This window comes from Camarhynchus parvulus, chromosome 2 (assembly GCF_901933205.1).
Source record: "Camarhynchus parvulus chromosome 2, STF_HiC, whole genome shotgun sequence".
NCBI classification, from domain to species: Eukaryota; Metazoa; Chordata; class Aves; order Passeriformes; family Thraupidae; genus Camarhynchus; species Camarhynchus parvulus.
This window is the reverse complement of record NC_044572.1, coordinates 23,050,028-23,076,043: the sequence shown is the minus strand read 5'-3', so window position 1 is coordinate 23,076,043 and position 26,016 is coordinate 23,050,028. Positions and strand designations below refer to the sequence as shown.

The window sequence follows — 26,016 nt, the reverse complement described above, 5'->3', positions numbered from 1 at the left end:
CCTGCTGGCTAACACTGCAGAAACACATGGGGTGTTTAAAGCTGTGTTATTACAGGTGGTGAATGTATAGTACACTTCCTCATATTTAGTGGCTTGTAAGGGCTCATCTGAAACCCTCTGAGATTCTCCGCTTCCCTTTGATCAATTGGTTGTCCTAAATCTAGACTGCAAGTGCTGGGGGAAAGGATATCCAAATGCCTCTTTACATGTGTGGGTCATAAAAGAAAGGCCCAGCTAGTGGTAGGGTGAATATGTAGGAAATTTCTAAAACAAGGGAATATTCTAAAACACTGGAACTTGCTTGTGACCATATCCTAACCACTGCCAGGTTCATGAGCTTAGCCCCAGACAGCACATATCTCTGTCTCATGCCCTCTCTCCTGCTTCCTCCACCTCCAGTCCTGATGCACCAACAGATGTATCCAAGAAGAGCAAAAGAGCTTGGAAGAGTAGCTGAAGCTATGGAGCAGCAAATCCTCCTCATTCTGCTCATTCACTGCTGTCTCTGGACTGGCAGAAGAGTGGGGTACCTCTGGCCACTAAAGGAGCTGCTCTCAGAATTACAGGTTACTGCTATTCCACGTTAGTCACTCTGCATGCATGAGTGCAAACTAAAAAGCCGGCAGTGAAAACATGTATGTTGCCCAGATTCAAACAGGCATTTCTGGAGAGAACCTAGTGGATATGGGAGACCAGAAGTGCAGCTCTTCTGTGATTCACATCCCCACCAAGGAGGCAATTGTGTTCCAAATTAACCTGTGTAGGGTTGCTGTAGAGAACAACCTTCCCTGCAGAAACTCACTTCTCCTTTGCTGTCTATATTGTGTTGTTATGGAAAAAAAAAGAGATTATAGAAGGACATCTGAGATGGTCTCTGAAAGTTGTGTCTCCTGATGCAGACAAGTGGCAGTTCATGTTTACAGTATTTCTCAGTGAATGCTGGTACATGCAGTTTCTCCTGCTCCACACTGACATGATGCTGGGAATTTGGTCAATGAACAACTCTTTACAGTCCTGTTAGAGCACAACACTTTGGCACGTCTTTGGAGCTGTCTGTACTGTGAAACAGGACTTGATTTGAACACAGAAATTATACTTTGTTGTTGCAAGAAACTGTTCTAAAAAAGTATCTTCAATGTTCAGTCTTCACCAAACAACAAGTGAAATACACTTTCAGGTGTTTTTGCCCATGTAAAGTTCTGAAAATAAAAAAACTGAATCTGTATCTTGGGTTTTGGGGCGTGGGTTTTTTTTTCTTTTTCTTCTACAAAAATATGGATCTTTTTTTACATCTGTATGGTATATTCCAGAGCTGTGTATACAGTTAATTTCTTTGATGCATGAATATCTCTGAGCTCCCCAGGTGACAGCTGGGAACAAATTTATAATTAGCTGTATTGTAAGATAAACACCTACCCTATAGTTCTATATAACACCTACACTACAGTCCTAATTCTAGTTGAAAGATGAGGTTGAAATGTTTCTATGATATCATAAATCTCCCTAGGCTTCAAGACATTACTGGGATATACAGCGTTGCAGTATCTGGTATAGCACTTAGAGCTGTTACGTCTTTTATGTGAATCACCATACGAGTCCGTGAAAAATTAATTTTAAAATGTTTGATTTTAATTTAGCAGTTCTTTCAAGGTAGTACAGCCCCAGCAATCACTACTGGGTCCTCTGGGAAACAAGAGAAAAGGGAAAAAAAAAAGAAAGGAACATTTCTGGAATCACTTTCTTTTGCCCAACTCAGTATCGGCGGGCAGAAGCAATAACGAAGGGGCTGCAGGACTGCTCTCAGCTATTATTGTGCCTGGCTTGCTCTCAGCATGACTCACTGCAGACAATATATAACACCACTCACAAGGGAAATGAACAGTAAATACTTGGCCCTGGATATTTTTTTTTAACTCTCTTCAGTTGGTTTGGGTTTTCCCCCCTCTGATTTGTATCCCTTTATCCTCGCCCGTGTGCTATATAAGCCTCTCAAATCTAATGTCCATAACACCACCCCCCACTGGTAGCAGCAAGCCCTTCCGCTGCTGTAGGGTTTACTTTGCAGAGGTTTACAAGAAGAGGCATTATTGAGAAACTGTATGTGTTAACCCAGTGGCACAGGGTTGCTTCAACACCTTCCCTCTGTTTTTTCTTTTCTTGGGGGAGGGGTGGCTGCTATTCTAGCTAAATGCATCTCTTGCTTTGCTGTAGCAGCCAGGCTAGCTTAGGAAGAAAACCTTGGGGCTAAACAGGCTAGGAGTGCAGCCAAGGGGGTCAGGAGACAGCTTTAAGGATTATACTACATAATTAAAGGCTGACTCTGAACATGCTTCCTGGTACCCTGTGTTCAAACATACAAACCTTTTTAGGTAATAATTCTTGGTCCTCATTTGTATCGAAGGGATTTGTAGGTTAAAGTTGCCATGCAGGTAGTGAGTCAGGATTACAAATTATTCATCTAGACTATAAAAAGGCAACACCTTCCTAAACCTGTCCTAGCCAGTGAGAACTGAGGGTAAAATATAAATAGATGAACATGCATTGTTTGTTTTTGTGCAATGCCTTCTGGGTGCAGCTGATGTCATTCTGCAGCAACTTTCTAGATTGAAAGTGAGGATTCTTCTCCTGAAGTGCTCTGTGATCACATCGGGGCCAGAACATTCTTCTACTGGATAAAACCTGAGTCACTGAAGACCCACATTCAAGCTTATATTGTGCTAGCTCCAAGGAAAACCCTTTTATCTTCAAATATTTCTAATCAGCTGGAGCCAGGACTAGAATCTAGGTCCTCCATTATTCATATTCTAGGCTAGGGCTGCTGCCCCATCAGCCTACACAGTACAATCATTTGCTCTCCAGCTATCCCCCATCCCAGATCAAAATGACTCCTATAGAGTCTTTGTTTGCTAAAACAGCATATTCTAACATTTCAGGCAAATATTCTAACTAAGTCTATGAAACTGCATTGATTTAGCATTCATCATCTAAAAATAGGTCCTAGCAAGATGCTGGTACCAAAAAAGCTAGAAGCAATGGAAAGGAGGAAAAAATACTGAACACACATATTGATAATATATAGTGTGAGCAAGCACTTGCTTATCTAATGCTATGATGCACAAATAGACAAAGAGCCAAGGCTGCATACATTCACTGATTGAAATACATAATCAAGTATGAACAAGGATTAAATCACACTTCCTCATCAAAGTTGTGAAGAATGCGTATTCTATGTTTTGCCTGATTTTCTACCAGAATTATCAGTTTTCTATTTCAAGAGAAGTTGTAGTAAGCCAGACTTCATCTTCCATATGATGATATATTTAAATCAGACCCATTTTGGTTTTTTTTTTTTCAGAATACTGGCTTTTTTGCTACTTTGGTTAAATTCCAGTGTGCTGTAAAGAAGTCCCTTGTCACATATATAACAAAACAGAAAGAGACACCAAACCATTAACGTACTATTACAGACAGAAGTGCGAAGAATCTTGCCCTGTGTAGCGAGCACTGCCTTGTCGTTTTGATGAAGCTCATGTTTGACTGAATCAGTACCTAATCTTTTGTACATATTACTGTCTAGTGTCTGCCTGCTCCCAAGTACTTTTCATTCCTTAAAAATCACTTGTTTACAACCATTTCCTTGTTTGGTTTTTGGAGAACAAAGAGGAAAAGAAAGGCTTTATTCCTTGGGTTAGGTCTAGATCACACATACAAAGGAGAAGAGAGATTCTGCTACACTTTATTCAATATGATGTTACAAGAAAACAACAGTTACAGCTGACAAACCATTACATCTTTCATAATACAGACAAATTACAAGGTGTAACAAATAATGCGACATTTATTTTACTGTACTGTTTACGATGCTGTTCTTCTGAAGTATATATATATTTGATTACATTAACATTGTTTTCATGTACCAGCCCTCCCCTTTTTTATTTGTTAAAAAAAGAATACCTCTTAGTGCACCATACAAAAATCCGCGTGGAAGCTGGCAAGCAGGAATTTTGTATGCAGCACCATGGAAATGCATTTTGGGGGATGGGAATTATTAGTGCATCCTTTACTTTTAGATTTTTTGCTTATGTGAAAAATGCAAGGCAGTAACGTACAGTCACTCCACCTAAATGCTGGTAGGGGAGAGTATTGTTATGCTCAGTAACGCAACCTACTTCTGTTTTATAGGGGGTATCTGCATTTTGCTCCTTAGTCTGTACAGCCTAAACCTTTTATATAACAAAGATTACAAACCCAGTAATATTCACAGATGAATATTTTGTATATTCATCTTTTTGTATATTCATATATTGAGCATTGACTACACATTTGGTTGTGTGCACTGACAGGGGGGGTGTACATAACCCACCAACCCACAGGGTATATATTTATTTATCTTCCCTTCCCTTCCCTTCCCTTCCCAGGAGTCTGAAGTGCAGAACCCCTATGCACCAAAGAGAAAGCAAAATCCCCTGTGCCTCTGTCTACTGCAGATTTCACTGTTGTACTGATGACTTGTCCTAAGCCATGGTTCTGATTAAAAGTAAGAGCAAGAATTAAAAGGACCCAACTGATGTAGGGCCCCATACGGTAATGTAATGTCAGAACTATTGGAGTGTCCTGTCTGGGGTGGTGGCTGCTGGGTGTGGATTCGAGTTGAACTGAAGCCAGCATGAGAGAAGACTGAGCAATCTCCAGCTGGTTGACTTGTAAATTTAGGTTCTGTGAACTTGAACTTGTAAGGACTCTCTATATCATGCAGACCATATCTATCACCATCTTCCCTTCCCCAGTCACTTAATATTAGATCTCATAGAGAGTTAGAACATGTCCTCCCACTTTTATCTGCCTGCTATACCTGCTGCCCTGTTGCTGCTCTCCCATCTTGCAGCAAAGCCTCATCCTTTCAAGTATTACCAGGACAGATCTACTGGATCTCAGCCAAGTGGTAGGAAAATGCAAGTTAAGCTGCTGCTGGCTACTCCCTCTGAGCAAATCCCACAGTTTCTCCAGGACTGTGCCCTAAAGACTATTGGTCACTGAAGCCAACTTTTGACTTCAACGTGACAACATTGACAATGTGAAACATCATGTTCCAGGCACCCACATCTGGAAGGCTGAGCTACTTCTTGTGTCTTTGAAGATTCTTTGGGCAACTGATTTCAGAAGGATGAGAGAAAAAGAGAGTAACACTACTGATCTTTGCTGAAGCTGTCTTAAGAGCATTGATAAGGTTTAAACAGTCCATTCTGCAACACTAAGAAGAGCTGTGGTGAAAACCGCTGGACAGGTGGGCAGCTGTCTGGGTGGGCAGCTGTCTGATAGGTGTCAGGCTAACTGTGCAGGTAAGGGCTCTGCTGGAAGGGAGAAGAGTAGAATAAGGCTGTTCCCTTATTCTACTCTTAGAATAAGGGAAGAGTAGAAGAGTAGTGTCAGCTGTTCCCTGGGCAAAGGAGCTTCTACTCTCTCAAAAAAACCCTCGATTTTTCCCAGCAGATTTGATGTTACAGAAGAATAATTTGCAGTGCTCATGTGAAAAGCACCATCCTGCTGAGCCTAGGTTGCCTTCATGCCAGGAGAACTTCCCCAGGGCCCAGAGCCTCCATGGGAGAGCAGCAAAACCAAGCCACCACAGGCAGTCGGGGTGCCCGGAAAGTGAGTGCAGGAGTAAGAGACCCTGGTCACTCCTTAATGATCAGTAGGTGAGATAACTTCATTACTGCTGAAGATTAAGTTGCTATTTAGAAACCTAGATGTTTATGAACTTTCATTCTGTCAGTTAATTGAGTTTGAAGACTTCTGGATCAACTTTATTTCAGTGGTTGCTTAGAAGTGGGAATGGGGCAGAGAGGATAATCTCACGTGCACATGTGTGTTCACACACATATGCACACACACATACCTTAAGCAAACACTGTACATGAGTCACTATGGATAGTAATGTGCTAGGCTTGTGGGAACAATTGGGGAATTACTCTATATTAAACCTTCAGATGGTTAGTTGAGCAGTGGAATTGCTTGCCTTCAAATTTAAGCTGTCAAGTAGAAGCATCTATGAAACTACCCTTATATTCCTAATCAAAATCTTTGTTATGTTTTCAAAAATTCTTCAGATTTTGCAGCAAGTTTTTTTTTTCTAAAAATAGCTAATTTTAATCATCAAACTGCACACAATTTAAGTAGCAAAGATAATGTATAAAAGACTTTTCTCTTACAAAAAAAAGGAAACATGAAACCCAAACAAACCACGTCTAAGGCAGTTTCAGTGTGTGATAAATTCAAAAGTTCAGTGGTCACTTTTCCCCCTATAAACACAGGGGAAGAACTGTAGTAAGTTCTAAATATGATTGTGATTGAAAGTGGCTTTCAGATGGCTTTTCGCAGATCCTGAAACGGAGATGTCAGTGGGGAAAATTGTCTTTTAATGGCTGTGCAAATATTGAGAATATTTCCACGGTTCAGTTCTTTGAAAGTGTAGACTCCTGTCCTAGTTCATTAAGAGACCTTTTGTAGCTGCTTGTGCATTCAAGGATTTGCCTTATTTGGTGTCTTTTTCTTATTAAACACTGCTGGAGTTTAATAAGATAGCAGTAGCACAAATCCTTTCCCCCTCCTTTTTAAACACTGAAAGCTACCAAACCATTACCACACTTCCTTAAAATGTAATTCAATGCATCCAGCAAGCAAAGGATGTCAAAATTATGTGTAGAATAATATTGCCTAGCAAGTGCTTCTGTCCAAGCAGGACTATAACTCAACAGTGATTTTTGCACCATACCTTGCCCTCTCTGAATGCAAAGTTGTAAACAGGGCAGTTTTTCCACACCCCGAACACAATGCTCTCCCCACCCAAAATGTAGCAGGGGGCTTCCTTTTCTAAAATCACACACACAACTTAGTTTCTTGCAAAGTTTGCATTTGAATGATTCATTCAGAAAAGCTATCTAAAGACTAAGGATCACGAGCTTCCAATCAGCTCAGAATAGCTATGGAAAATAACTCAAAAGGTGCTTTGGTGTGGAACAGCAAACAGTCTGGGATGAGGAGAATTCTTCACCTTGCTTTGTACATGGCAAAGTAACACAGCTAGATTTAATGGCTCATTCAAAGGAAGTTTTTCTGTACCTCAGTATCTGCCTTGAATTAAACAGAACAGTTTCATCATCTCTGTTTTCAAGAAAATATTCCAAAAAGTAACTAGTGTGAGGAAAAACATAGAGATGTTAGCCAAGACCCATAAAAAAAGAAAGAGATCTTCTTGAAGAGAATAAAACCATAAGGAACTCACTGTGTATCTGTCAGCTGCATACATCTCATAAGTTTTGCTTTGTCTTTCTCACAGGCCTATTTTGAAAACTGGCATGCTACATAGCCTAAGCAGAGTAACCAAATTTAGAGTACTTAAGTAAACATGCAATTATTGCCATGTTTTTAAATGGATATGAATGGTCTGAGGGGATAATGAGAAAAGAAGTAACCCAACAACACTTGAGGAAGAGTGGCAAGTGTTGTAATTGTCAGCTGATCGGACAAGCTGGGCTTGCCCTGGGAAGAAATAGTCTTCCCATTGGTTGCAAACTATGCACAAACCTCAAAGAAAACACACAGTCTTTTTTGCCACTGTTGGCTCTTTTTGTACAGTTGTTACTGAAGAAGTGTGAACACCAAATGTGTTGTCGGAAAGTATTTAAGACATTGCTGGTGAAAGCATAAAAATCCTTACAAAGATGCAGTGCTGCTGTGGAAAATCAAACAAAATCAAACACAAAAGACTGAAAGAGTACATGCCATGTATCAGTAAGCAAAAGCTTAATCTTCACATAGTTCTCTGAAATCACAAAGTATCCAAATGCGTGCAAGGTTTTAAATAAATTGCAGGGAAAAACAGGGTCTTGCCAGCTTCAATTTTCTTTTGAATGAAATCCACCATAGAGACAGAAAGGAAACAGGCCGTGGTTCCTTCCTGGTGTCGGCCTCCTCATTAGGTTTTTGTTTCCCTCCTCCAACCTGGTAAATTTAATCCTGTAAGGAAACAATATAAATTATAATAAGCCTCATGAATTGCATTTTTTTTCACTTGGTAAAATATATGTTAGGCCAAAGCCATTTATGAAGATGCCAGCTCAGAGTGAAGGGCAGACTTCCAAAGCATGTTTAGAACTGGTACCTCAGGAAAAGGAACTTAAAACACCAGTGTTTTCAGGGTGGCCACCTAAGTGAGATATATTAATCCATATTCATGTGTCTGTGCCCCAAGAGCTAATCTTCACAGGTACCATTAGCACTGACATTCTCCATGGAAATTATAGACAGCCGTAACCAGTCATCTCTTCTAAAGGTGGTCACACCCCCTGAATGCAAAGGAAGGTTGCTAAAAATGCTGGCAGAGCTTCAGGAGCTTACAAGCTTCTTTTGCCCCTTTGGTTTTTTGCCCCCTTTCTCCCTAGTGATCTCCTCCATAACAATGCTCGTAACTAGCTTTTGAAAAGGTCTCCTCAGTTTTCCTTTCTGAGAGTTGTTTGGGGCACCCTGAAACAAATCAGAAACATTTCTACAAATATACACAGGTTATGGAGCTTCTTGGTGTGCTGTGTCTAAATGTATTTACCTTTATTTCAGTGTATTTCTATTATCTAGGCAGATAATTGCAAACTCTCCCTTCAAATATAAAAATAAACACTATCAATAGCTTCACTTATGTTGTCTTTCACTCTACTGATGAAGCTCAAAGCAATAGCTGCATTTGCACAAAGGTATCCTGATGTTTCTGAGATTTACACAAAACAGGAGGCAGGCTGAGAATGTGGGACAGGAAAACAAAGTATCCAATAACTGTGAGAAGAGCCATGTGAAGGGTGAATGAAGGCTAGATGAACTGGATGAACTGAAGTCACTGAAAGGATTTTATAATTAACACATTCAAGTCTTAATAAATCTCCAAGTAGAATTTTATGTCAAGTAATAAAATGAGACTTTCTGAGAAATTCTGAAAATATATTTGTTAAGTTCTCCAAGACTAGAACTACAGACCTGATACATTTTTAAAATGCAGTTGCAGGAAGACAGTCAGATGTGAAGGAATTTCATCCCTTAAAAAAAAGAATGCTGAAATATTCATTGAGCATGGAACTGGTTTGTATTAGCATGTCCTAAAACTATTTAAATCAAACTGGATGCAGGTGCCAGTGAATCTAGTCTAGTCCTCATTTCAAAAGCAGGAGAAAAACAAGACATCGGTTTGAACTGCAGTTTCAAGCATAGCACTTTCATTGTGGCTTTCAACAAAACACCCCAATGTCTGTGCAATATCTTAACTTCTGTAATTTCCAGGGTTCCTGTCATAATTCTTGAGAGCTCTTCTTCTATTCTTTAAGCACCAGGATACCTGAATTGGATTAACGAAAGCCTGTTCTTAAGCATCTTGGGCCCTCTTGGAGCTTGGTCTTCCACCTCTAGAGTCCTTCTTGGGTTGTTTTCTAAATGTGTCTGGAGCTTGTGTGGACTGTCTATTCCACATTAAAGTCCCACTTTCCCCAATGTCTAGAAGCTTGGCTGAAATGCCAATAAATCTTGTTTCAAGGAATACATTTGAGCTGATGCATTTAGTTTGCCTTCAAAAGCTTAAAAAGAAAAGCAATATTTGGAACGTGCAGAGATTCACAACTGCTCAGTGATGAAACACCAGTGATAATATTCCCCAAATTCCAGATTTCCCTTCCTTCATGAGCACTTTTCAGGGGTGTTCTTTTTAGGACCTCCTTCTTGGAAAGAAGCAACTAAACTCCCAAAGCTCCTTCCAATGCTGAGGTTGCATTTGCCCCCACTGCCACCTACACTCCAGTTGTGGAAAGCAGGCTTGCAAGTTGGAAGATACATCTGCCCAGATCCAGAATAGCTGGCCTGATTTCAGGCTAAGCCCAAATTACTGGAGTTCCAGAGACTGGCATAAGCACCAGGGACATCTGAGACAGGTAAAAAAAATTATAAGGACAGCAAAATCTCTGGATGCATGTTTTTCCAGTAATTATCTATTTGCTCAGAGGGTCATTGCTCATTTGAGAATAACTGCAGTTTAATTACAGAGAACATCTCCTTTCTATCACTGGACCTCAGGACAGTATCTAAATGAGGTAAGTATCACACTTCTCCTAGGATTATGTTACAATTTCTCAGTAACAGCACTACATTGTCTGGCTTCAAGTTTGGCTTTGTAGGCAAAGCTGATGACACATTTTCCAGGGCAGGGCCTGAGCTTGTGGAATGGGGAATACCTTCATTAGAAGCTTAGCGCTTCCAGAATCAAGCCCTAGAACATTAAGAGATTCTTTAGAGATTAATAAACTGAGAGTTGCTACCATATAACACATGGGGGAAAAAAACCACCTTTGCATACTGGACTACTGCCAGCACCAATGCACACTGCAGGCAAAACACTGAAAACTAAGAAGGGGTAGCAAGAGTTACAGGTTTCCTGCTCTGGCTCAGTATAAGTCAGATCTCAGTTATAAGATCACAACTCTACCAGCTCCAGCTTTGCTGGATCCTGCTGTGCCAGGGCTGTAACTGGTTTCTTGTGAAGCTTAGAGACTGTGTATGGTGGGCAACACCACCCTCCTCCTTCTGCACAGGCTCCAGATTTAGATTGGATCACTGGAAAAGAACATGATTTGATGCCACATTTCACTAGTGGTTCTGGCTGGGGAAAACTAGAAGACCCAGTACAACTGGAACCAGGGAACAGTATGGTGGTCTCAGTCTCTCTGCAGTGTTGAAATGTGCAACAGGCCTGGTTTGGGAAGGCAGCCCGCATGACAGACCCCCTGCTCATAGCAGTGCCAGAATGCACAGGGTGTTCTGAATCCCCAGCTCTGCCTGCCAAGGTGTTTCTCCTGGGTATGAAATGCTTACATGACACAACAAGTGTGGTGGTTAGGAATAGATGATGATTGCATCAGAATCCCTAATTCTCTGAATGTGTTTTGCCAGTTCAAAAGTGGAGTCAACAGGTGAAGTCCCTTCCCCTGCCTCAGAGAGCTGTGGTGGAGTGCCAGCTTTCTCTTATGCTGAACACAGATATGCCACTTGTCAGAGGAGTGCTCTAATCATTGTGCACTTACTCTTCACATTTGATTTTGTTTAAGATGAGACATCAAACAGACAACTCTCCTAAACTGGAGAAAGAGGAGAGCATGTCTTTATCCACAGCAGAAAATCTACAATAAAAAACCTAGAAAATTTTAGACTGGTGTGAACCAAACTTTTTATTAAAAAAACATTGTTTCTTCAGAGTGGGTCATGAAATGAAACATCAGTTGTTCACACAACAAAGACCCAAGGCAGGGCCCTCTACACAGGGTTGCCATTCAGTTCCCAGATGGCTTTGTATTCCATGTTTGCATTTTTAAAGATATATTTTAGAAAAATTCTTGCTTAGAATTTATACATTTGCCTCATCATACATAAATCAAAGTTTTGCCTGGTGACTTGGCAGATTATATTTATGGCCTCTGGTCACAGCTTTGCTTATAAAATTGTAAATTGTTAAATGGAATATTTACAACTTGTGATTTCCCAAGAGCAAAGTAGGGTTCTTTCATATCTCCTTAAAAATCAAACCAAAACAACAAACCCCAAACAAACAAGCAACAACAAACCCTGAAGACTGCCTTAAAAATGAAGTTTTTTCACCACAGATCCGGGTGCTTCTGGTTTTCATGACAACTCTCTACTAAATCTAATAGCTTTCTACAAGTAAGTTAATGATGTACTTGAAATATTAAGTGATCTACATGAAGTTACTAATTTCTGTGTTTGTTACCTAGAGGAAACTTATGCTGCATACATTCTGTTTGTCCCAGACCCCAAACAGGATAGAATGTTAATCCACATTAAAAACAGCAGATGCCAACTTCAGAATGCAGTAGCTGTTGGTGTTACAGTGGCTCTAGAAAGGCATACCAAAGCCTGTAATTTAAACATTAATCATACTCTCAAGACATGAGGCAGAGGAAGGTGATTAAATCCCAAATATTTTTCTTTATTTTAATTAGTGAAAGAACGTCCTGTCCTGTAAAAATACCAGTTCAATACATGTTCCTTTTGGCAGCATCAGCATCCTTCTCTAGGTACTTTTAATTTCTGTATAAATTACCGCATCGGGTGGAGCTGTGCTCCCGCAGAGTCTTTAGCATGCAAAGCACACTCAGAGTGCAGGTCTATTTATGTGGCAGCTGATGCAGCAGTATTATAAGAGTATTCCAGTTTTAAAATAAAAATGTGAGCTGACAGCTGGAGATACTGTATTCTTTATGAGCTGAAGCATGGAGGTATTTAAGATCATCAACAACAATACTCTTTCTGCTTCTCCCTCTACCACACATGCAGACACCACAGATCCTGTTCATCCTCTCTGAAAAAAAAGTACAGTATTAACAGGTGATTTTCTCCACACCTTTTATTCCTACCTTTGTTAGAGAAATCATTTTAAAAAGCCAACCGAACATTAGCAATACTATTTGCACTCAGATAATATCTACGTGCAACTTGTTGCTATAAATATTAATTAATTGGATCACCAATACCCATAATGCAACTTTATTTTGACCTACATGCCCTCTGAACTAGATATTTTTTGGATTCAATTTTCTTAAAACCAACTGTCAGCATCATGTGATGGAAGAGATGAAAAATGAAAATGAGCGTTCCTGCTGTGCAGGTGAGTGACCTGTGGGAGACAGCTCTGCCTGCTAGGATTTTTACACGTACCATCAGACACAGACCAATTGATTAGATCATCTTATACCTGCCACCAACTAGGCTCAAGAGACTAATTAGAGAGAGTACTGCCTGCGCAGGCACCCCATTGACACCTAATTTGCTCAGCCAAAGCCTTTGGGGAGAATGTATTATCTCTGCAGCTGCACTTCATGCATTTCTGATTTGAGGCATAAGCAAGGAGTACTTCTTCACTCTTTTGAGCAAACTGAGTATATAAGCCCTTAAGTGCTAAATACAAGAAGACAAATTAAATCTGGCCAGCTGCCATAAATCCTTTTCCCCCTTCAAATATAAATACACATATACATGCATACATGTTCTATTTTTTATCTATGTCTATGATATATGTGCACAAATGCAAACATACAAAAAGTGTGTATGTATGAGTCTGAATATGTGTAGAAAGGATGAGCATATAAAGGCATTTCTATAAATATATGCTTTAAAATATGTAATTGTCACACTGTATAGTGTGTCTTCCTTCACAGGGAAGTTTTACTTCTGTGAAATTTAAAAGAAATGCATTTGTTCTTATATATGAAAAATAAATGATCTGCAGTGTTGTTGCTCAGGCTCAGAATTACTCCATGGACAAAGCTCAGTAGATTGATGCCTGTAAAGTTGCTCTGTGTATCTTCAGAGGTGCTAGTTCAAAGATTATCTCAGTATACAGCCTAGCTTTGTTGGAAGCTTTTCTTCGGTGGACTGTACCTTGTTTGTGGTTTCCTGAGGAATACTATTCACTAAGGCTAAATATAAGGTTTCTTAAATTGCTTTCTGCTGGGCTTTAGTCTTATCTAGTTATCCATGCCCCAAAATACACAGGAGAGGCAGGACTTACGGCTGCTATTAAAAATTTATTCAGGAAAAAAAAAAGTAGAAGAAAAAGAGACACACTAGAAAAACTGGCATTTTTTGACAAACTGAGAAGGGTTTGAAGAAAATAATTTCAACTATAGGCTGGTTAGTGATTCCTGAACTCAGAAGCCTTGTAACACACAGGAATACAGTGAATTTGCGATACTCCTGAAACAGCACTGAAGCCAAGTATCTTCCCTGTTATATCTCTACAAAACAACTTTCAGGAGCTGAATAAGGCTGAATTATTGCAGTTTAATTTCAGTTTCTGTCAAAGTCCATGTTAACAAGGTCAGTTTATAGTGTCAACTCAAGATTCTGCTCCCCTGTAACTAAAGAAGGAAAGAAGCTGTAGCAAAATATGTGCAAGTTATGTGTGTGGCCAAAATATCAGGTGTAATCTCCTTTGCAAAACACACTATAAATGTGACTTCCAGTCTTGTTCCTGGGATGGGGCATAACTCAATACAGAGAGAATATCTCACCTTTCTCCCCTCACACAGGTCACGTCTTTTCCAATTAATTTAATATTTCTTTAGCTATTTAATATCATTTAATGTTTAAATGACACCTTTAGATTATCTTGGCAATTGTTGGCTACTACTCTTTCACAGATGCAGCACTGTACAGGATACTTGCACATTATAAGTGCCATGAGTTTTAGCAGTAAACCATATTTGACAAATAAGTACCACAGGATTAACTGGTTAACTTTTTCTGTTTTCTTCTCTTGTGTCTTAGTTAATGCACTGGTATTCTAATACTCAAGGGATTTCTCAGACTCTATCTAAAGTGATGCCATTTGCTGTATATTTTTCACAGTTCTAACATATAAATCATAATACAGATCCTTATGAACATATTGCTGTGTTACCAATTCCTCTCTCCACAAAGAATTTTTCACAGATTGACTTTGCCTCTAAGCAGAGCCCTGCAACTCTAAATAGATTTGTGTGTGGGAGTTGACTGCATTTTCAGGGTGGGTGTGAAGAGATGACCCTAAAAGAAGTGAGGGCTAGACAAGGACTGTAAGCTAGTAAGAAAATAAAAAACCAGAATAGTAATACAATTATAAACAAAATTATTTTATAAGCATACTTTAAATAAGTAACATAATCTTTGAAAGGTGAGATGTCTATGTGGATATAGGGCTGGAAAACAGAAACCCAGATTTTGGCTTTGCTGCTGAATGTGACTGTAGGCAAGCAATTTCATCCCCCTGCAACCTGTTTTGTAACAAGGGCCTTGGTTTATGTCCCAGCCTCTGGGTTTAGTTAGTGTCTCCAAAATTAGTGCCCTGTTTTAGCTGTACCCACCAATAGTTCAAATTATGTAAATATAGTTACACTTATCAAAAATGCAATATCGGAACAGTTGCAACATTGGTAGTACTGGAAATCTTTACTTGGACTGTGAGTTTTCTAAATTGTACCTTTATGCACAGTATGAGTTCAAAATGAAAGTCCTGCCTTGGGACATCACCTGACTTGGTGAATGTGCACCCACTAGTCCAGTGTGGGAGGTTGATTCTGAAGAGCCAAGACTTACCCTTAAATTACACACCAGCTGCTAAGTAGCATATATGCATATCAAAAATTGCAAACCAACTGTGCGTACTTTGCACACAGGTCTCTACAAAATATTATCATTAATTCCTTCATAGAGTGTCTCGTGAGGACAAAAAAAGGAATACAAGCCTGATCTTTACTGTAATATATTTTATTCACAGTATTAATTTCCAAAGTTATTCGATAATGTGATTGGTTTCACAGTTGATTTGTAGGTATACTTTTAACTTTTGAGTGGCTGTGGTAACTTCCAAATTAGTTTTCTACAAGTCTTTCAGCAAAAAATCTTTCCTACCCTATCTGCCCACAACTGAAGCTTTTTCTTTGAGTTGAGAACAAAGTCCACAAAGCCCTTCACAATTACCATTTGAATAAGGCTTCACATGAAAAGTGGCCAGGACTGAATCTACTACATGTCTTCTAGTTTTTGAGAATAAAGCACAGCCCTCAGTGAGTGAGCTCTGGGAAAACTAGTACTTCAGATGAAGATACTACAAAAATAGCAGTGTTATTGAGCTTAATATAGTTTGCATGCAAAGCCATAGAAACCTTACTAAAAACAAAAACACAAATTGAGGATTTTGGTACACATCAAGAATAGAAATATTAGTGTTAGTTGTTTGCAAGAATATACTTCTCAAACCTGACAAACATCCAAATCCCTACAACTTCTTCCAACCTTTTTCTATCTGATTAACGTGATATGTCTAAATTGCTATGCTTCTCACCCTGATAACTTGCAAAAAAACCTGCCAAAGAGGAATTGACTGAACGTGAATTGGAGAAATGCTGTCTTGCTGGATCTATAATGAGAGAACCTAAACCTACAATTTTTGCCAGTGTTTGACACAATGAGATCCTTATCTCAGTGGTAGCACCAGCTCTCATCTCTGAAACAGATAAGTAAATGCTATGCCTGAACAAAATTTGTAGATACCTTAATTAAAATATCTGAAAGCAAAAAAAAAGAAAAGAAAAGAAAAGAAAGAAAAGCCTATCTGTTACAGTTGTATATAACAGAACTGAGAGAGGAGATACCTGTTGGAAGATGATATAAAGGCATTAATGCCCTGGTTAACAGGTTTATTACTGGTTTGAACCCATCTCTAGAGAAAAGGAGCTCTAGAATGGCTGCTGAGATATCTGCTCAGAGATGTGCTCATTGCTAATATCTCTTGCAGAGCTTAAAGTCAGGGGATGGGAGATTCAGCTACAAGCAGCTGGGTGTGAGTGAGCTTAGCTGTGGTACCCTTCTACCATGCCTCACCTTTGTGGCAGAGCCAGCTTAAGAAATTCCTACTGCTGCAAACCTATTTCCTTGTTCCTGCCCTGACACTTGTGCTCCTGTCACTCATACTGTAAAATTTTCTGTGGAACTCTGTACACTGCATCACTAAAGGTACCAAAAGTGACATTTTTATGTGGAACTTCATAATGAAGTGATCCAGTTAATGCCAAACTTCCAACTAGCTTCATCACAGCTAATGGGATTGAAAACTGCTCAGGGAGCAAGAAGGAACTGCCTGGATAGAGCTAGACAGAAACTTATCAACCTGTTCTTGTTTGCAAAGACAAAATGATGGAATAACATCCTTATTTTTAATCAGCAGCATTCCCCAGTGCATTACAAAGAACAAAGCTTCATTCTAAAATCTGAAGCCACCTCCCAACTCACAAATGACTAATTATATTCAGGTATCTGGAAACACTGTGAAATCTGCCTTAGCCAGCCACTTAGAGGAGCAGACAGAAGTTGTCACATAATGACCTACTAATTAAAAAGGAAGAAAACCATACTCAAAAGCTCTGGGAATACCCGTAAGATGGCCTAATAAGGATAATCTCCGGTATGTGTTTCAAGGGAGCAGCAAACAAGAGATGGCTGAGAGCCCATGCCTCTGACTGGAAGTTCTTTGAATTTTTTTGGTTGGTTTGAATTTTTTTAGCAGTAAAAATACATTGGCCTGCCAACATATCAAGGAGATGCTTAACAGTTTGTGAAGCTTCAAGTCATATTTAACCAGAATTCAGAGAATTCAGATGGGATAGAAAAGCATCTGATTCTTTATAGGTCACTATCTAGCTTTGAATGAAGAATATAACCCTAGAGTTCAGGGACAGCAGATCAGCTGTGCCCTCCAAATACCACAAATTAAAGTTATTGGCTGCCAATGTCAGGAATGATGGTAGCTGCTCTTAACAGTGCTATTAATCTGCTCCAGCCTAAGCACATTTATTTGTTTGTTTGTTTGTTTGTTTGTTTATATTATCTGCAACACAACAGCTGACCAACTCAGAACCCAAATTAGATTATGTGTTTGACCATCTCCTTCCACTCCTCCCCATCTAACATAACAAGTACATCTCGTCAGAGAATTTCATCAGAAATTTATTCTTGCTTTTCTCTGTTATGGCTTTTATCCCCAAAGCAAAGTCTGCTGGACAAAATGACATGTGAAAGATGAAATACTTGCCAGATGACTCATTAGCATTTACCTCCTCCCAAAAATTAAACCCTGCCTCATTGAAAAAATAAAGTATCTGCAGGTACTTCAAAATAGGGCATTTTGTATACATGTGATTGTTAATATTATTAGTCAAGTTGCTTCTTGAAAGCTAAGTAGTCTTGGAACAAATTTAATGCTGCTGGTTTAATCAGTGCAGATTAGATGTGGGATAGTCTAGGGATGGGTGTGGACCATTTTGCTTTAACAAAGATTCCTTGGAATTTAAAAATGCCTCTGCAAGGGATCACAACACTATAAACTACCTCAGACCCCACAGATAAATGCTAAGCATTAAGAAAACAATGTGCAAATGTTTATCACTACCGCAATCATTCTAGTAGCCTGCAAGTACTTACAGGCAGCTTGGAATTAAGTTGTGGTGGGGTTTTTTTGGTTTTTTTTGGTTTTTTTTTGGTTTGGGGTTTTTTTTTTGGCGAAGACAGGGTGAGTGTTCAGATGCAGAAGGTAGAAAAAAAGAGAGATGGGTAAACAAAAAAAAAAGTCAATTTCTCACCTGCATTTTCATTTCCATTTGTGTTCTTCCTAGAAAGTACTTTTCAAACCAGCAAAGAATTTTTACTCTGGAATGTGGAGTTATGAATGCCTTTGTTTTTAGTTTGACAGAACAGATATTATTGCAGCTGCATTTGTGATAGTAAGGATCCTTCTAGCTAAACACCATCTGGTTATGCATTCTGTTTGCTGCTGTGACTTTTGAGAGACTGATCATCATGGCAAAGTGGTCACGTCAATTAAAATACATTTTTTAGGACAGCACTGCAACACTTAAGCACATATAAATTAGACAGAAAGCAGACCTCACATGCTGAAGCAAAAGGATCTTTCCCATTATTATAGTATAGTACATTATATTAATGGCAAGTTTAAGTAATAGATGTATTTAAATTTTGGAATACATTTCCAAATCTGATTCTGTCCTAAGCTCTTAATCTGTGTGCCCACCCATACCATGAATGCCATACAATGGTATTTATTGACAGAGATATCAGGAAGTCTTTGCAGTTGACATTTTCAAGCCTCAGTTGTTGCCCAACCTAAGAGTTCTTGAGACTAGAATGCAACAGAGGAGAAAAAAAATCCCAGTTTAGGAAATGCAATGGTGTCTTTATGAGATATTGCTTGTCTTCATGCTCATTCCCTAGAGGGTGTCCTGATACTTGCTGAATACTGCTATGCAGTCCTTTCACCTATACAGCTCCCACTTGGGATTTCTGCTGAAAATCTGTGACATTAGAAATAGTTACTGGCAGCTTCAGGCCAGCTGCTTTCTTCCCTGCCAGTTCCATTTTTACATACAAAACCATATGGAGCACTGAAACTGAAATATTTCCCCAGTGCAGTCTCTGTGGCATTAAGTGGAAAAAATATTCCAGAATTAGCACCTCTACAGAGCATCACTACAGCACTGAGGATATTCTATCTAGTACATCAGGAGATCACAAAGCAGCTCTGTGATTTTATTTCTCAGAGTCCTACTCTGGTTGGGGTAAGAACCTTTTCAACTATGTATGACTAAGATGTTCAGATATAAAGCATGGTTTGGGGAATCTAGCATGAGGTTCCTCTCAGACACAATTTTTAGAAATCAAGCAGGATCTACAGTCTTTGAAAACCAGACCTCTTCCAGCTATTACAGGGAGAGGCTTCTCCCTTCCCTTTTGTTTTTTAAAAGACTTAAAAATGTTTTTAAAAACCAGTCTCACACACTAGAGAGGCTTGTGGAAGAAACAGTAGATGTCAAATCAGGTGCAACATACTGTGCATTTTGTGGTATGCAAAGACAGGGATCATGGTAAGATGGAGCACTAAAGGCTTTTCTTTCAAAAGTGCTATAAGCATTGGTTTTCTTGTAACTGCAAGAAATACTTAATCTTTTTTTTTTGAAGCTCCATTATAAAAGTAAGGTTTTGCATAGCTCATTTAAATAGTTTAAATGACACAAGGTTAAGAACAGGAAAGCCTTTCACCAGAGGTGGTTAGTCCTTTTCAAAGATTTCATATTATTTGAAGCTTACTTTCACTGCATTCTTTTACCTTGGCTGCTTCCCAAGAGGGTATAAGTTAATTAAATAGGATTGTGACCCTTTAACCTTCCCTATAAACTGCATCTTTACCTAACTCTATTTAAATAAATCAGATAAAAAACCAATCATAGCAGAATATATATTTTTACAGCTGCGGAAAAAACAAACATGTCTATTAAGCTTATTTGTAAGTACTTAGTAGTCAAAGCAACAGCCAAGACTCATGGATGATTTTAATTAAAATAAATCTGGGTGGGCACATAAATTCATTTATGATGGTTTTTTTTCAAACTGAAACTTCTCTAGCATTACTGAACAGCACAGCACTACAGTAAGTTCTGGTTTGTTTGTGGCAACTGAAGCTCAATCCACCTGATTAGCTTGTATTCCAGTTGAGTAATGTAAAGTGTATCTACAAAAATATCAAGGATATGAGGCTGAAAATTGTTACAGGAAATAAGAGAAAGAAAGAGCAGAACAGATGGACAGATAACAATTATACAGTGATACCCAGCACCTCTGTAACTGACATGCTCTGGGTTTAAACATCAAAAGGAGGTGAAATAGATGCACCAGGAGAATGCTGAATTGCTCTCTGCAAACAGATAGTGTGGCTTTCTGTATCTCATTAGCTCTTTTCACCTTAAAGTACAGGCTTCTGATTATTAGACCCTTCCAAAAAGCCTTTTAAGTTCATCCAGAAACAAAATACAGTCTAGGTATGAAGAATGATAGCAGTTATGTATGGAGAAATGAGTAACTAGCTCATGTATAAAGAATGAACAAAGAACTGAGCTGCCTCTTTGTGCCTAAGTGATGTGCTCAGGTCTCTGCATAGGCAGTAACAAAGGCACTGCTACTGGATTGATCACATCTCTCACCCCCAGTAGGGACTTCTAAAATTGAGTTCACCACACAAATAAATCCTTCCAAAACACAGGCCTTTATCTTGATGCATTAATAGCAATACCACCTAACCACCTCAGTGGTACATTATGTTCAAATTTTGCAGCCATTGGGTGATAAATACACACCTTTTTAAGGGTGCTATTTTTTGATCATTGATTGGGACATATCTGCCCCTTTCCTGACATTTCTCTCAACCCATCCTTGCTGAATAAAGAGCAGGAAGATGGCAACAACAATCATATCATGTATAAAATGCTCCCACTGCAGCATGAGCAGAGACAGGCACAGGTGGGGAGGCAGACTTGTGAACCAATTCTCATCTTCCAAGGTGCAACTCATCTCCTCATTTAAGTGGTTGGGGGTTTGTAATGGCATCATGAATCATGTTTTGTCCACCTTTGTCAAACTATTTTAGACCAGGGGTGTTACCATGCACAGGCTGTGATAACAAGAATTAACAGGAATAAGGTTTTCTGTTTTTCACATTGCACAGAAGAGGATCCTATACTCCCAACAGCAAGATTTCTCTGCAAGATTTCTTCACTACTAAAAACAAAGCTATCTAAAGTAATATGTAGCAGTAGAGAGTCTCCAAAGGAAAAAAAATCAAAAAATGCACAGGAAATTCTGGGAATTATAATAAATAGTTTAAAGGCATGTCAACAGCCTGTAACTCTCCCTTCTCAAACATTTTATCCTGTCAAGTAATAACCGACAATAAGGATACTGTAAACTCAGAAAGATACTTTTTTGTGCTTTGAAAGGGCTTTGCATAGAGTTATTTTAATTATTTTCCTTCTATAGTAAGTAGAGGATGAAAAAGATTTCTGAAATAAGAAATGTTATTGTTAACTCACTAATCACAGCTGAGGGACTTAGGGGCAGTCTGGTTCCTGAAATATCTTTGAGCTTATTTTACAGAATTGACTTAGTTGGTGGTATCCCTGTCACATGGATTTCAATGCAAGGCACCAAAACTTCCTTTATGCAGAATTACAATAGACAACACTGGACCCTGAAATCATATCCTGGGAAATTCTAGATCAATAGTATTTGAAACAGGGAATTTTTATTAATTTTAAGAAGTTAATTTTTCATTTTAAATTGCCTATTTATGAGGTAATTGAGTTTGGAGTCTATGTGTAAATTACACACACTGTTATTTATTTTTCAAACATAAAATACATATCCCTGCTGTTTTGAGAAACTACTGACCCTTAAAAGTCAAAGCAAGGGCTTGATTCCTCTCCTTTGATTCTGTGGGTGCCACAAATGAGAGGGTTATGAGCTTCCCTATTTTTCTTCTTGACATTCAACATGCTTATGGCTTGGGACCAGCAGAGTAGCTGGGGGCAGCCTGAGTATCAACACACAGGAAGAGCTGCTAAGGGGACCTTGGAGAAATGCTGAGATCATGGCCAAGGAGCCCCATGTGGCAGAGCAGTCCAGGAGGGGAGCCTGCAGCCAAAGCCAGGCAGTCACACAACTACAAACTCCAAGGTTTCTCAGCAGAAGCTGCTATAATATGGAAATAGATTCTTACCCTCTAGGCCCATATGTCATCACACCAAGCTAAGCTGAAGCTGCCAACTAAAATGGGCAATTTCACATGAACTTGGCAGGGTGACTGCCAACACAGAGCTTGTTTTCCACTGGTGCCACCCACTCTGCTAATCCAGTTCTGTCTCCTGACTTGTTTTTAAATAATAATGAACAGCAGATGGGAGGGGAAAATGTTGCTGGCTGTTAAGCCAGCATGCGAGTGAGGCTCTTTGCTTTTCATATATCTTGTGCAAACTAACTCTGAATGCAATGTCAAGTGATTAATAGTGGTTAAACGAGAAAGCCAGGATTTGCCATGTTCTCAGTCATTTAATCTTTGACCAGGACAGGCAGGCAAACAAAACAATCAGAAGAATAACATGTTCAAAGAGAAAGAACCAACTTCCATAACATTTAACTTTGATAAAGTTAGGGATGGACTCTTCTTCCCATCCTTGCGAATATCATTTTGGTGGGTTTTTTTGGGCAGTGGCATAATATGGGGTTGCTAAGCACCAGCGCAATATTAAAAATGCCTTTCAAGTTAAACACACAGTAATCAGAATAGACATTATTGAGCATAATTCCATGGCTGACTCCTTTTTGATGAGGAGAGAGGAAACAGGCTGAAGCACCAGGGTAAGGAATAGGGATGTGACTGTCGGGAAAAAGGGCTGAGGGAGGCACGGAGAGGCAGCGGGCAGGCAGCAGAGAGCAAACAGCCAGGAGGCTGCCTGTCTCTTCGGCAGCAGCAGGAGGACCTATTGTTCCTGGGTCACACAACATTATCTCCTGCCCAACAAACAGCAGGTAAGCTTGTTTGCACAATGCACTGTGTTTTCTCTTGTGTCAGCCTGACAGAGGATAATCACCTCCTACTGCTGCCTGCTGACCTCACACTGAGGGTTGAAAGGTAGGAATCCCACTGGCAACACATCTGACTGAAGGTGGGAGAAGGTATCAGTAAGAAGGTATCAGTATGATTCTATACACCAAAACCTCTTCAACTATCAGTTTCTGAAAATTCGGGAACTTAAAACTCTTGAAAGGAGTTAAAATGCCTCTTGTGCACTATATCTAACACCTTGTACACCTATAGTAGTCTTTAACACGTGGTCATTTTCTTGTCCCCAAAGAAACCTTTGCCACATTTGCTGCTCAAACTATATGCTGCTTTTGTAAGACAAAGGTTTTATTGAAAATAAGACCCTTGATTCCTTTATTGTGGAAGATGGAAGGTAAGTTGAATGGACAGACAAGAAAAGAAAAACTAAATTTCAGTAGCTGCATGCTTGGAAAGTTGCATTTGAGTCCTGCTTCTGCCATAGTCCCTATATGGCGCTAGAAAACTATGATCAGAGCTCCTACAATACTAGAGAAGTTAATTTTCTTTTTTTTAACAGAAATTCACTTGGCAGCTCTGATTTTCTTTGTAATCCAAGATGGATCCTGGCTGGGGCTGCAGATATGCTGAGCATTCACTGCTCCAGCTGAGGTCAATGCAGAATGAAATCCAATCTGAACATATTGAGCACTAAAGGATGCAAGGAGCTCTGAAAAATCAGGCAAGAATAATTGATTCATTTTTAACAATTGCCATTTTAATAACTGTACTTCAGCTCCTAGTGCATAAAATGACACCTTCATACCATGTCAGCTCATGGGGGTACTGTGAAAGTGGCTTCATGATGCTGGCAAAGAACTGAGAGAGAGAAAAGCCACCATGGAAACGAATAATTCCATATCTGGTTCAGATTATGGATGCTACAGCCATAATGCATAGGATGAAACACTGAATGATGAAGATGAAAGGAAACATTAACTATCCATCTGTGTTCACAATCCATTATCCTACTGAAAAGTGATTTGAGGGCCCAAAGAAATAAGAGCATATGATCCTGACAAATGAAAACTGTAGATGAGTGCACAAACCACAGGTGGACGAAATTAAATTTGAAACCTTAATTTTGGTATTTCCTAGGTACTGTTTGAATTTACCACTTTAATAAATTTTATGAAGCAGACTTAGAAGCAGACAGTATTGTTAAGAACGAATGGTACATCTTCCTAGTTAGTCATATACAGGATGGAGAGATTCCTAATGAGAAACATAAGCTTGTTCCAAATTTACTATCAGTTTCTTTGCCTTTCAACTGAAATATTTTGTCTGGTTTGATGTTGCAAGACCACAGTAACATAATTTGAGACAGCAACCTTTGATAATACAGGTTAACAGATATTTCATTGTGTAAATCTTACAATCTCTGTGTTTCCATCTAATGTAGGGAGTTTAGCATATGCCTTCTAAAAACTGAAAGAATTTCATACAGGCATCTGTACTGGCCTGTTCTTTGTACTAATTAAATTAGTTTCTCGTTGAGTAAGTAAAGTACTGGCAGCCAGGAACAGTTGGGGAGACAGCTCAGAGTCTTAAGCACTGAACCATGAACTTTTCTGTTTACTACAACATTAAACAAGCAGACACTCTTGCTGACATTATGGGGAATGAAAGAGCATTCTGTTAAGATTGTTGTTTCATTACTCTTCGTGAACTACTGATCTTCGTAAAGTGACATTTTTAAAGATACAAAAGGTATTTCATTTGATACAGTTAACTAAATAAACTCATTATTTGTTTTAAAAATACGTATGTCAAAGTTAAAGCTGAATTTGAACTTCACATAGAAGGGGTCAAAACTCAGAAGGGAGAAATAAGTCAAAGTGCCACCCAATAACCCAGCTGTGTCTGTGGTTCTGCACCTCCACTCTAATGATCACAAAGATGAAAACTTTATATGACACATAGATCTTCAGCCCAAGCACCTCACAAGGGACACTGACACCTTGAAGGAGTAGGGCAAGAGACATCATGTCTCTGATCTCCTATACTAGTGGCTTTCAGCAACTGCTGGAGAGTTTGCCGTTTGTTTAAATAAAGCATAATGACAAAGAAGCACAACCAGTATATGAATAGAAGATCTAAATAGCTATTCTTACTTCAGTTCAATTTTTCCTTGTAATATAAGACCTTAAAATATTATAAATTGTTTACATTAAAATATACATGCTTACCACAGTACATATACACTGAGCCTTTGTGTGCATGTATTTAGCTCAAAGCTAATCTCTGAATAAAAGCCCTTTCTGAAAATAGAGATTTATAAAAAGAAATACTGATAAACTTTCAACTATAGGGACTCTAGTGGTCACTGCATAAACAGCATTGCAACACAAAACCTGTGTGATTTTGCGGATCACCCCATAAATCTTCCTTTGTCCCATGAGTTTAAGTTTTCAGCCAAGAAAAACAACATTCTTCATAAAATTAATGAAAACAAGCTGCTCTTTGCCTACAGAAAAAGATTTTTCTTAATTACATTTTTTGCTTTGAATCATATATCCTGTAGTTTGATTAAATTCCCTTAGAAGTCAACTAAAAATTAGAGCTTTGCAGCGTGAACCTCAAATGTGGTGTTTACTTGGAGTATATAAACCTGCTGTGCCTTTGGAAGGTGATATTTAAAGCAAGAATAAGAGCAATATGCAAGACAGTTTTTATTATTTTCATTACGTCACTGCATAAATTTATTTTCAGGGCTTAGAGTTTGCAGAGAAATATGATCTGGCCAATGTATTTATTAGAAATAAATGGTCTGTGTAAATGAATGTAGATAAAGCAAGAATACTGGAATTCTGGTTAATCCCTTGAGACAGTAAATCAGGATTTCTAAAGCACTTAATGCAAAATATCTGCATCAAGGGGTTAAATATATAACATATGAAAAGTCAAAGACAAGAACTAGATTAAAAGGTTAC

The 26,016-nt window shown here is 38.9% G+C and overlaps 1 protein-coding gene across 6 annotated transcripts in view; it reads right to left on the bottom strand.

Annotated features, from left to right (window-relative positions):
* The window catches only part of CDK14 (cyclin dependent kinase 14), a 345,182-nt gene that overhangs the window by 27,061 nt on the left and 292,105 nt on the right, over positions 1 to 26,016 (bottom strand). For 5 of the 6 annotated variants that reach the window (XM_030944177.1, XM_030944182.1, XM_030944180.1 and 2 more), the window contains one exon: positions 3,720 to 8,016. The exons of the other annotated variant lie outside the window; for it this stretch is intronic. The gene's annotated coding sequence lies outside the window, so the exon portion shown is untranslated. Of the gene's footprint in view, positions 1 to 3,719; positions 8,017 to 26,016 lie in introns of those variants that run through there. 6 annotated transcript variants of the gene reach the window in all.